Genomic DNA, 11,359 nt, shown 5'->3' on the forward strand with positions numbered 1-11,359 from the left:
AATTCAGTGCAAATGTCTGGCAGTAACATCAGAAGATCTGTGTATCTATATTCATCAGACTGTCTATCTGGATTTTTTTTAGGAATACAACTGGAGATATGCTTCAGGAAGGTTGAAAAAATGATGATAAAATAGTTCCTGTATGAAATTAGTCCTGTTTTGTTCCAAAAATTCATTTATTCAAACAATGAATGTTTTGATCATTGTCTAGGTACTATTCTAAGCCCTAGGGATGTAGCCATGAAAATAAAAATATTTTAAAGAATGTTTGACTTTGTAAAGCTTACATTATTGTGATCATAAAGACTTAAAATAACCAAATTACTGGATTGCTTGACTGTCCATTTCTCTTCACCTGTTATTTTATGGGTACCCCCCCAAAATGATTGCTAATGTAATTCAGTGTTGACTAATTAATAAGGTCCGAAAATCAGTACATTTCTAGAGAATCCCTTGGAATATAAGCTGATAAACAAAAGTAAAAAGAGCAAAACAATGTTCCCAATTTGGCAAGCAATAATTTCATCTTTTAAAGCAATTGATATTTTCAGAATTATTTTGGGAATAGCTTTGCTAAATTCATGCTTCAGGGAGTTACAGTTTTCTCATAGTGATTTTAAAATCAATTCTTTTTTACTAGTGAGGGTACAGAAGCAAATTGATTTCAGAATTTTATTTTAGTCAACTGAACACTTTTTTTCTAAAGCTAAGCTTTCTTCCTTTGTTTTATAGAGAAAAATGAGATTTGCCCCCTCAAATATGTATCTAATACTAAATTTCAAGATATGTCATCAGTATATAGAGTTTTCAGGGTAGCAAAGAAGCTTGGGAAATTTTTGTTTAAAGGAATAATATAAAACCTATGTTTCAAATAATTATCAGTAAATATAATTGTATGACATAACAGTGTTTGATTTATCTCCAATAATGTTTACTTCGTTAAAGACTGGAAACATTAGTTGAAAAACTAGAAATAATTATAAACACAAGTTTTAAACTATATAATTTGCTGTATTATTTTTAGGGGGATGGGGTAGGATGGGTGATTATCTAGATTGGTGCTTCACAAACCATTTAACCTAAATATTTCTAAAAGTAGAACAGAATAAAATTTTTAAATCATTAGAATTCAAGGAAAAATGCTGAGGTCTTTCTCTAAATCAGAACATTGTTTTAGTGGCTTCTTATTAAAAGTAAAACTTCAGGTAAATTTTATCTCCTATGCTTTGATATAATTTTTTTTTAAACTTGCACAATTTCTTAAAGAACTTCCAGGTGGACATTCTATTTATCAAGTTGTCAACTGAATTTTCCAGTTTCCTTTGATTTAGCAAGTTTGGAAGAACTACAATAATCACCTTGCATCATCTTTAATGTGCTAATATATCATATATATTAAAATCTGAATGAAATGAGATTGCAAGGTGATGTGATTCACATGTCAATTCTAGCTGCAATGCCAAATAACAGTGCTTCTCAATGTTTAATTACACATGATTCACCTGGGGATCTTCTCAAATTCAAACTGATTCAGTTGGCCTGTGGAGGAGCTTGAAATTCAGCGTGTCTAACCAACTTCCAAGAGATTAAATTGCTGATGGAATTCTGGCTTGGAAAGGATGCCCCTTGAATAATATTGCAGAAAATCAAACAGTTTCCTTTATGTTTAAAAAAATTAACATTTTTTAAATTGAATGAAATCAATATAACATAAAGCTAACACTTATGAAGTGAACAATTTAGTAATTTTTAGTACATTCAGAGTGTTGAACAACTATCTTCTCTAACTAGTTCCAAAACATTTTCATCACTTGAAAGTAAGCCCGATACACTAAGGAGTGTGACTCATTTCTCCTTATCACAAGTCCATGACATACACGAATTTGCATTTTTTGTCTATGGATTAACCAATTTCGAATATTTGATATAAATAGAATTATACAGTATGTGACCTTCTATGTCTAGATTCTTTCATTTGCATAATATGTTCAAGGTTCATCCATGTTGTACTGTTTTAGTACTTCTCTCTGTTTTGTGATTAAGTAATATACACCACAATTTGTTTATCCATTCTTCTGCTGATGGACAGTGGAACACAAACTTTTGACTGATGTGAATAGGGTTGCTATTAACATATATGTAAATACATGTGTTTGAGTATAGATATATATGATATACATATCATATATTTATAAATAAATATATAGATATATACAAGTGTGGGCAAAAGTAGGTTTACAGGTGTAATGCAAATAAATAATGCAACAATTAATAAATTATAATACAAGAATAAACTGTGTTTCATGTACTCACAACTGTAACCTACATTTTATACTTCTGTATGTATGTGAGATAGCCTCTAAGCAATGGGGGAAAATGGGATGATTGTAATAAAACAGAAATTAAAATAAATAAATTTGGGTGAAGAAAAAAATAATACAAAAATGCACTATAAACATATGAGAGAATGAGAGTGAGATAGCTGATCTTGTCTTTTTTTTTTTTTATTATTTCTTTTTTTGTTAAGTTTATTCCTAGGTACTTTATTTTTCTTGTTGCTATGGTAAATGGGATTTTTCTTTTGTCTTAGTTTTTTATACGAGTAGTTTTGACATTGGAGAGCCACTAAAAGTTTAGGAAAGCCTGAGAAAGGCTGAACCACATTTTGAATACTAACATGGAGCCATAGATAGAAAACACATCTCTTATTTCAGATTTATGTGTTGGAAGAAGTTCTGAGCCAGCATTTCTTTATTAAGTAATTTGTTAAACTAAAGTCTTGAGACTTTGCCTGAAAAATGTCAAAAGTCTCCTGCAGTTGTATGAATATGTGTCATCTATCCCAGTAGGCTCTCAGAATCTTAATAGTAATGGTTTTTAATTTTGTGTCTGAGTCATAAAGTTGACTCTCAGTAAATATTAAATTAATTAATATTATTTTTCACCCTATAAAAATAAAGTGATCGAAGTTCTATTTATAGTACCGTACTTTTATAGTGTTTAAATGGTCAGCAGATGAAACTGAAGAGTGTTTTGAGAGACTATTACTCATAGCATAGAAAGATGTACTTCTTCCAAATTCTTATATTTCCTCTGTCCTCTAGTGAGAAAAAGAATGAGTTTCTTACTAGAGAATCTAGATCCAGGTTGATTTGAATGGTTCTCAGGTTCTTTGAACTTAAGTTATTAGCTTATTTATTTATTTATTTATTTTTTACTTTTACCTCCATCCTGTGCAGTGTCTCACCAACACCAAATTATCTTATTTGTTTGGTTTATTATATTAATAGGTTAATATAGTCTGTTTATACAAGTGTCCATGTTTATGTACTTTTATGCAAGGTGTATAATTGTATCAAATAGATAAATTATGAAAGCAACATAAAATTATTTGTTAAATAAAATATATATGTTCAGAACACACTAAAAAAAGGAGTTAGTACTTGTCAATCTTTGTATGCTTTCATATTACTACAAATGATATTGCTTCAATAAGCTTATCATCATAATAAGTAAATGTTCAGACATGTGTATATCATTCAAATAATTATTTAAGATAGTTATTATTGTTTTCTTTTTCACCTTCTGGGAAAAACACTAGTCTGTGTGCAAAATGAAGGCAACTGCCATTATTATTTCAATTCCATTTATTTATTTTTTTTAATTTTAATGTGTTTTATTGATTATAATATTACATTTGTGCCAATTTCCCTTCCCTCTGCTCCCCTCCACCCGGTGGCCCCCCTCCCTCCAGTTGTCCCCCCCTTTTAGATCATGTCCATTAATTGTGCATACAGTTCTTCTCAACCTCTCTCTGTCTATTCCATTCCCTCCTACCATGATCCTTAATTCCTATATCATCTCCCTCCCTCTCCCCATTCCCCCTCCCTGTTGACCTCCCCCCAATATGTTCCCCGTTCCTATAGTTCTTTTTCCAGTCTCGTTGCCTGTTTAGTTTGCCTTTGTTTCAATTCCCTAGCTTCTGTTGTTTCTTGTGATGCAGTTTTCATTTTAGATTTCATTGTCTTGATCCTCCTTTTTCTAAACCAGTCCCTTTAACATCTCATATAACAGTGGTTTGGATCTAATGAACTCTTTCAGTTTTATTTTGTCCTGGAAACACTTTCCCTGTCCTTCTATTCTGAATGACAATTTCGCTGGATAGAGTATTCGTGGTTGTAGGTTTTGGATTTTCATTACTTTGAATATTTCTTGCCAGTCCCTTCTTGCCTGCAGGGTCTCCCTTGAGAAGTCAGCTGATAGTCTAATTGGGACCCCTTTGTACATAATTCTTTTCTTCTCTCTTGCTGCTTTTAAGATTCTCTCTTTATCTTTAATTTTTGACATTTTGATTATAATGTGTCTCGGAGTGGTTCTCCCTGGGTCCAGTTTTTTTGGAACTCTCTGTGCTTCCTGGACCTGTAAGTCTATTTCCTTCCCCAAGTCTGGGAAGTTCTCCTTTATTATATTTTCACTCAATTTTTCAAGTTCTAGTTCATCTTCCTCATTCTCTGGCAAACCAATGATTCTTATGTTGGGCCTTTTATAGCTGTCCCAGAGGTTTCTGATCCTCTCATTGTTGCTTCCCATTTCCTCTCGCTGCATTGGTTGACTGCTTGTTCCTTCTCCATATTCCGGTTTGTTGAAATGAACTCTGGATTTTATTTCCTCACCATCTGTCTCGTATGTGTTTTTTTTCCTTTCGTTATGAGTGTTTTTCGCTTCTTTCTCATCTTTTTCCAAATCTTTTGTGAATTCTGTAAGCCACTTGATAACAATGGCCCAGAACTGAGCCTCTGACAGGTTTCTTATCTGTTCATCTGTCAGGTTCTCCATCTGTTGCCTGGTGAGCTGTGCCACCGGGATTTCTATAGTTGTCTGCCTCATTTTGACAGATGCGTTTTGTTTTCTTGGGCCGGCTGTATGGGGCAGTGCCTGTGTACTTGTAATGACCCAGCAACCGGCGCCGTTCGGCAGCCTTTCTTGCTGTGCCGTGGTGCTTTGTCGTCACAAGCCAGCGACCGGTGCCTGTCCGCGACCTATTTCGCAGCCCTGTGGCGCTTTCTTTGGGGGCGGGGGTCCAAGATGGATTCACACAGTTATTCCGCTAGGAGACTGGGATCCGTCCTCCTGCCCCCCTGGGCCTCACTGTTCAAGGCGATGTGGTGGCTGCTTTTCCCAGCGTTGGGGTCGCGAGCTGCTGGGGGTTCGACTGCAGCCGGGGTTGTTCTCCCCACCGCTGTCCCAGGTGCGATCGCAAACAGCTCCGCCCCCTTTCTCTCGTCCTACCTGCCCAAAGGGCGCCGCTGGTTTATAACTTCATATGTTGGGCTTCCGTGTAGTTTTATTTTCTGGAATTTCTAGTTATCCTTTGTTTTGAAGTAGTTGTATTCCTCTCTAGTTGTAGAGGGAGACCTAGCGCGTCCGTCTAAGCCTCCATCTTGGCCGGAAGCTCAATTCCATTTAAATGAGTCCCAAATGTTAATATTTTCTTAACAGGGTAAATAAAAACTGAACTGATTAGACAAAGCTAGGCTGCAATATAATTTTTCTCCACTGTTACATTTGCCCCTATTGTATTTTGGTGTCACAGAATGAGTCAAGTGCTTTTGTATGTCAGGTGAGTGCTTCCATGAGAAAGAACCATCTCCTTTGGCCTCAATTTAGGAAACCTCAGGCTTATTTTTAAATAAGTATTCAGTTGATCTGTGGTGAGCTGGGCTCTTTGGTTAAATGCCTATGCTTTCTGAGCTAAGCAGATTGAATAATGACTCAGTTGATTATATGAATTTTTGCATATTCTTGGAATGATGAGTGGATTTTTACTTTGGCTTTAAATCCAGATATATGACAATATAGGATTACATGGCTCCAGAGTGAAGAAAAACTGGACCAATATTTTGCATAGATAAACACTGGCTCACAACTTGGAGACACTCAGATATTATACAGAAGTGAAAACGTCAGTAATATAGAAAGTATAGAAGATGAAAACATGGAATCATGTTGTAAAGAGAGTATACTTTATTTTTATGAAAGTAGGTTATGGAAAATTATGAATGTCAGTAAATCTTAAATGTCTTTAAAGTTGTTTGATAGGAAAAACCATTAAGGATCTTTCCGAAGATGCATAAGTTGACAACAGCATTTGATTAGAGTGTTTACTGTGTTTGAAATGCTCAGCATACCCACCCCCCCATTTTTCCATGTGAAAGTTATTTTTTCCAAACTCAGCTAAAATTGTAGTTTCTCTTTAAGGGCTTTAAAAAAAACCCTCACCTTCTCTCTCCCCTGACAACTACTTGGTACATACTCCTTTACAGGGCACTTTGGACATATTCTCTGTTGCTGTAATTGTTTATGTACATGCTGCATATCCATGGTGGGAAATAGGAATATATTTGAGTTTGATTTATCTCTGTATGGTGCCTTTTAGAGTAAGTTGCTTGAAAAATATATTCAGTAAGTATTGATTAGTTGAAGAAATCACTCTTAGTAAATACAAGTTATCAAAGATATGACCTTAGCACAAAAGAATAAATATTACAGAGGATCCATCAAAAAATGCCTTAAAACTACCAAAGGTGATCTCTAAGGTAAACTACAGACTTTGAACAATTATGATGTGTCAATACAGGTCCACCCTTGGTAACAAATGTACCTTCCTGGTGAATGATTTTGATAATGGGGGAGGCTATGTATGTGTGGGATGTGGTGTATATAGAAAATTTCTGTACCTGCTTCTCAGTTTTGTCGAAAACTTAAAACTGCTCTCAAAAATAAAGTCTAAAAAAAGAACCTAAATGTTTGGGATGATGAACTAAATGTTCACTTTTACTGCAAATTTTGGCATTGTGTAGATGATTTATAATGAACTCAGTCCAACTTCCATATTCATGGTCATTCTCTGTGGGGAAAAATAAAAGAAAACGAACTTATAAAAAACCCAAATAAGCCAGGGCAGGCAAGGTTTTGTGTTTAACCTTATTTGCATGACTATGCCTTCTGACTCATAAAATGCTTCTACAGAAACACACTAAAATACCTGCTGAGAATCCATAGCTGAATTTTATTTTAATGCCAAAGCAAACTTCTGTTTATAAAAGATTTCACTTTTAAGTCCAATTAACGGAAAAAAAAACATATTTGAGGCAAATTACACAAATAGATACATGGGAGAACTGTTGTCTTGTTACAATCATAGTCTCTGTCAAATTACTTTGAATTTCCTTTAGAAAAAATTTACTTTAATTCTGTTTTTTTTTTTTTTCCCTCTCCTCTGAGTCATAGTGTATTATCTAATCTGAGGCCATGGAAAGACATAGAATTCAGTTTCCTTTCCATAAAGGTGAAAAAGTTTATAACAATGACTTTATTGAGTTTTCTCTCTATAGTTCATGTGTCTTAAACTGGCTCTTGATAGAATAAAATGATCAAAATTTATATGCATAATGAGTATGCCATATTTAATATTACAATATAATGTCGATATACCAGTACTTCTTTTCCTCAGTATTTTGGGCATCTACATGATATAACCCATTCAGCGGCAACCTCAAAATTGGTTCTGAAATACTCTGAGCAACAATCGTATAGCATGTGGCACAGTTAAATTATCTGAAAATAATACATTGAAAATTGAAAGAACAGTGACATAATACTATAGTTTTAGGAGCCCACATTTTATATAATTATCAACATTCTATTAGAACTTAATTTTTGTATCTATTTAAAAAGACAAGGAAAAGCTTAAAATTATTAAATCTACTTTAAATTCTGTATTCTTATAAATTCAATTTTAGGCAAGAAAATTTTCTGGTTATTCTGTAGTAATTGAAGTAAAACAAAATGAAACTGTGGCCCTGGCCAGATGGCTCAGTTTGTTAGAATGTTGACCCATGCACCAAAAAAGGTTGTGGGTTCGATTTCTGTCAGAACACATCCCTAGGTTGCGGGTCCGATCTTTAGTTGGTGTGTGTACAAGAGGAAAGATAGGTATTTCTCACAATGATGCCTCTTTCTCTTTCTCTCTCCTCTCCCTCCCTCCCTCCTCTCATTTTAAATCAGTGGTTCTTATTCTTCCTAATGCCACGACCCTTTAACACAGTTCCTCATGTTGTGGTGACCCCCAACCATAAAATTATTTTTGTTGCTACTTCATAACTGTAATTTTGCTACTCTTATGAATCATAATATAAATATCTGATATGCAAGATGTATTTTCATTGTTACAAATTGAACATAAATGAAGCATAGTGATTAATCACAGAAACAATATGTAATTATATATGTGTTTTCTGATGGTCTTAGGCGACCCCTGTGAAAGGGTCGTTCGACCCCCCAAAGGGGTCATGACCCACAGGTTTAGAATCGCTGCTCTAAATCAATAAACATATATTTGAGTGAGGATAAAAAAAGAAAGAAAGAAAGAAAAAAAGAAAGGAAGAAAGAAACTGTGCATAGTGTATAGTATGCACTGGCTTCCTCTGGAGTCCCTTTCACTGACCATGATTCTCATCGTCTCGCTCTAATTGTCCCTTCTGTGTGAGCACAGCCACTTCAAAAGTACCATAACGTTATATTACCATAGGCAAGTAGGACTCTCCTTTTCAGATTGCGGTGGCAGCCGTCCGTCTCGAGAGACGATGGTGTAGCTTCTTAAGAGTCTATCTGCACCGCCGAGAATGGCTGTGCAGTCCGACTCGGGAGTGACACGGTATCTGTCTCCTCCCGTGTTGAATCGACATCTTGCGATGACGCTGGAGTGTCCTCTCCAGTGAAGCTGAAGCTACAGAGCCTGGGCAGGGTGATATGGAGGGTCTGCTGTTGCCCATGCAGCAGACCCCCCCTCTCTTCGCAGCTGAAGGGTCCAAGGGAAAGACGGAGTCAATACAGCTTGGCTTCAGGTGCGCCGCAGGAGTTGCCGGTGTTGACTGCAACGTCAAACCGCCTTAGGGACTCCGGCTCCGCATTTTCTGTCGGGGTTTACTCCCTTAGCCTTTCCCCTGAAGAGGTATGCCGCAAGGCAGCGGAGGTTTTTTGGAATCAGAGTTTTCCTTCTCTGATGTGCCCTGACTGGAAGATCGAACCAGCGACACTTAACTCGCAGGCCGACGCTCAATCCACTGAGCCAAACCAGCCAGCTGAAAACAAGTAAATCTGCTGGATTGACACATACGCACACAAACAAGGGAAGCAGAAACCTGGGGCCGGAGATGACAGGTGACAGTAACTGCCCCAGGAGGACGCGGTCACCATCCTCGGTCACCTGAGCGGTGCCTTCAGGATAAGCCACCAGCTCCCGGACAGGGTCTGTCAGCCTCTTCGTTTGTAGCCCCGGACTCCTCCGCAAGGCTTTGCTGTATCTCGGAAATACTGGATTCCTCGCGGAGGGACGGCTTTCCTGCACCAAAGCAGACCTTTGCAGGCGAGGAAGGCAGCCGTTCTAGAGCTTTGATCAGAGGGAGGAGGTTCTTCACGGAAGCAAGAAGCAGGGAAACAGGAGCGGGTGCCAGTGCTGAACTGCAAAGCCCGGCGTGAACAGCAGGACCGGGGGTGTGGTCGAGGCTCACAGGAAGTGCTGATGTGGCTGATGGGCGCGTGAGCACGTGGGAGGGCAAGCAAGTCACTTAGTGGGGCCTCTGCAGGACGCCACTCAGGACACATCGGAGTTGGGGACAGTCCTGAGGGCGTGGCCCCAGATTTCCGTGGTGCTCCTGAGGACCTGGAGGCTGCTCCGGGGTGCCCTTAGTGCGGGGGGCCCGAGGGCAGGGGTGGGCTCCCCGCTCTCCTCTGCCCACCCCACCCCTCCAACCCCAACCCCTACTGTGAGCTCGCCTGCTTGCTGTGCTCCCAGATTACTTTTTAGGTATTTCACAAGAAGTCAAAATGATACAGAGAGATGTGATTAAGATCACTGGGGAGAAGTAGAAGGAGAGGCCGGACGAGTTTGCGGAGGCAGTGGAAAGCAGTCTAGGGTGGGGATGGCTGAGACACTGAATGCCTCCAGAGCCAATGGAAATAAAAAGAGGGCTGGCTCTTTGGCTCACAAGCTGTTTTGGCTCCTGAGTGGCTCTCTCTCAGGCTCTGGCTTTGGCTCTAAGGCTCTCTCTTCTTCCTGGAGAATGACTGGATGATCATGCTGCAGCTGCCTGCATTTCCCGATGGATGGTATTTTGGATGGGAATGAACTGAAAGAGCAGCCTAAGGTTGAGCTGGCCTGGCAGAGGGTGGCAGGCTTATTCTTTGGGTGTTCTAGAGGGGATGAGTTCTGAGGCAGAAGCCTGCTTTCTTCCAGAATTGTGTATCTTATGTTCTTTTAGTTTGTAGTTCTTTTAGAAGTAAAATAACTAAAAACTCACAGGGGAAAATGATAGGAGAACCTAGGTGTTACAGTTTAGCCTTAACTGATAGGCTTGATAGGCTTAAGTGACTGATTTTGACTAAAGACTCCTTTTCTTTATCACCAAACTTTGCCTCTGAAATTTTGCCGAGAGGGTGGTGGTAGGCAGCAGGACCCCAAACTGATGTTTGGTAACAAAAACACAAGTCTAAAATCGAGGTTTCAGTTACTCTTGACAAATGTTCTCATCTTTGTGTGTTCCCTATTTTGATGAATGACTACCATATGCTTCTTTTCTCAAGCTACTCTCTGTCTCTCCTTTATTATCACCAGCAATAATCTATGATTTCTTTTAGTTTTATCTACTTACTCATTCTTGAATTGTATCCCCCCTTTGTGTTCCAAACATGACCAATTTAAGTCAGGCTGTCACGATTGATTGCTTTGATTAGGGCAACCAACACATAACTATTTATTGAGATTTTAGTCTTTCCCCATATCCATAAACCATTTTCCAGACCATAATTTATTGTCTGACAAGTGTTTACATTTAATGTCTGCCTCAGTAATTAAAAGCAGGTGTTACATACAGTTCATAGAACCCATCCCATGGGAAATTTAACTTTTTCTGAATGTAAATTTTCAAAACATATTTTTAAAAGGAATTGTACTTTTTGTTAAATAATGGCCATTAATATTTAAGTAGATATGCTTGTAGAAAACTATCCAAAGTGTTCTGAACTGAGATAAGTCAGTAGCTTGTAAATGAGAGATGGAAAGATATATGAAAGATATTTATGTGATAATATCAAAAAGACTAGAAAGCTAATTAAATATAAAAGTATCACATTGGTGTCAAGAACAACTTGAGAGATTTTTTTTCCAGTTTCTCTGAAACTTACACAGTAAGTTTCTTCATCTAGAAAATGTAGTTGAGGATAAATTAGGATAGTAGCAAGATTTAGGAGTGTATATATGTCAAGAACTTACCTCACTTTTGTAAGATTTGGATGAGTC

At 37.7% G+C, this 11,359-nt stretch overlaps 1 pseudogene; it reads right to left on the reverse strand.

Moving 5' to 3' along the window:
* Positions 1-9,258, reverse strand: part of LOC150007266 (ankyrin repeat domain-containing protein 39 pseudogene) — a 123,380-nt pseudogene extending 114,122 nt beyond the window's left edge.
* Between the last annotated feature and the right edge of the window lie 2,101 nt (positions 9,259-11,359).

The sequence above is a fragment of the Furipterus horrens genome, unplaced genomic scaffold (assembly GCF_987537825.1).
Source record: "Furipterus horrens unplaced genomic scaffold, mFurHor1.1.pri manual_scaffold_6, whole genome shotgun sequence".
NCBI lineage: Eukaryota > Metazoa > Chordata > Mammalia > Chiroptera > Furipteridae > Furipterus > Furipterus horrens.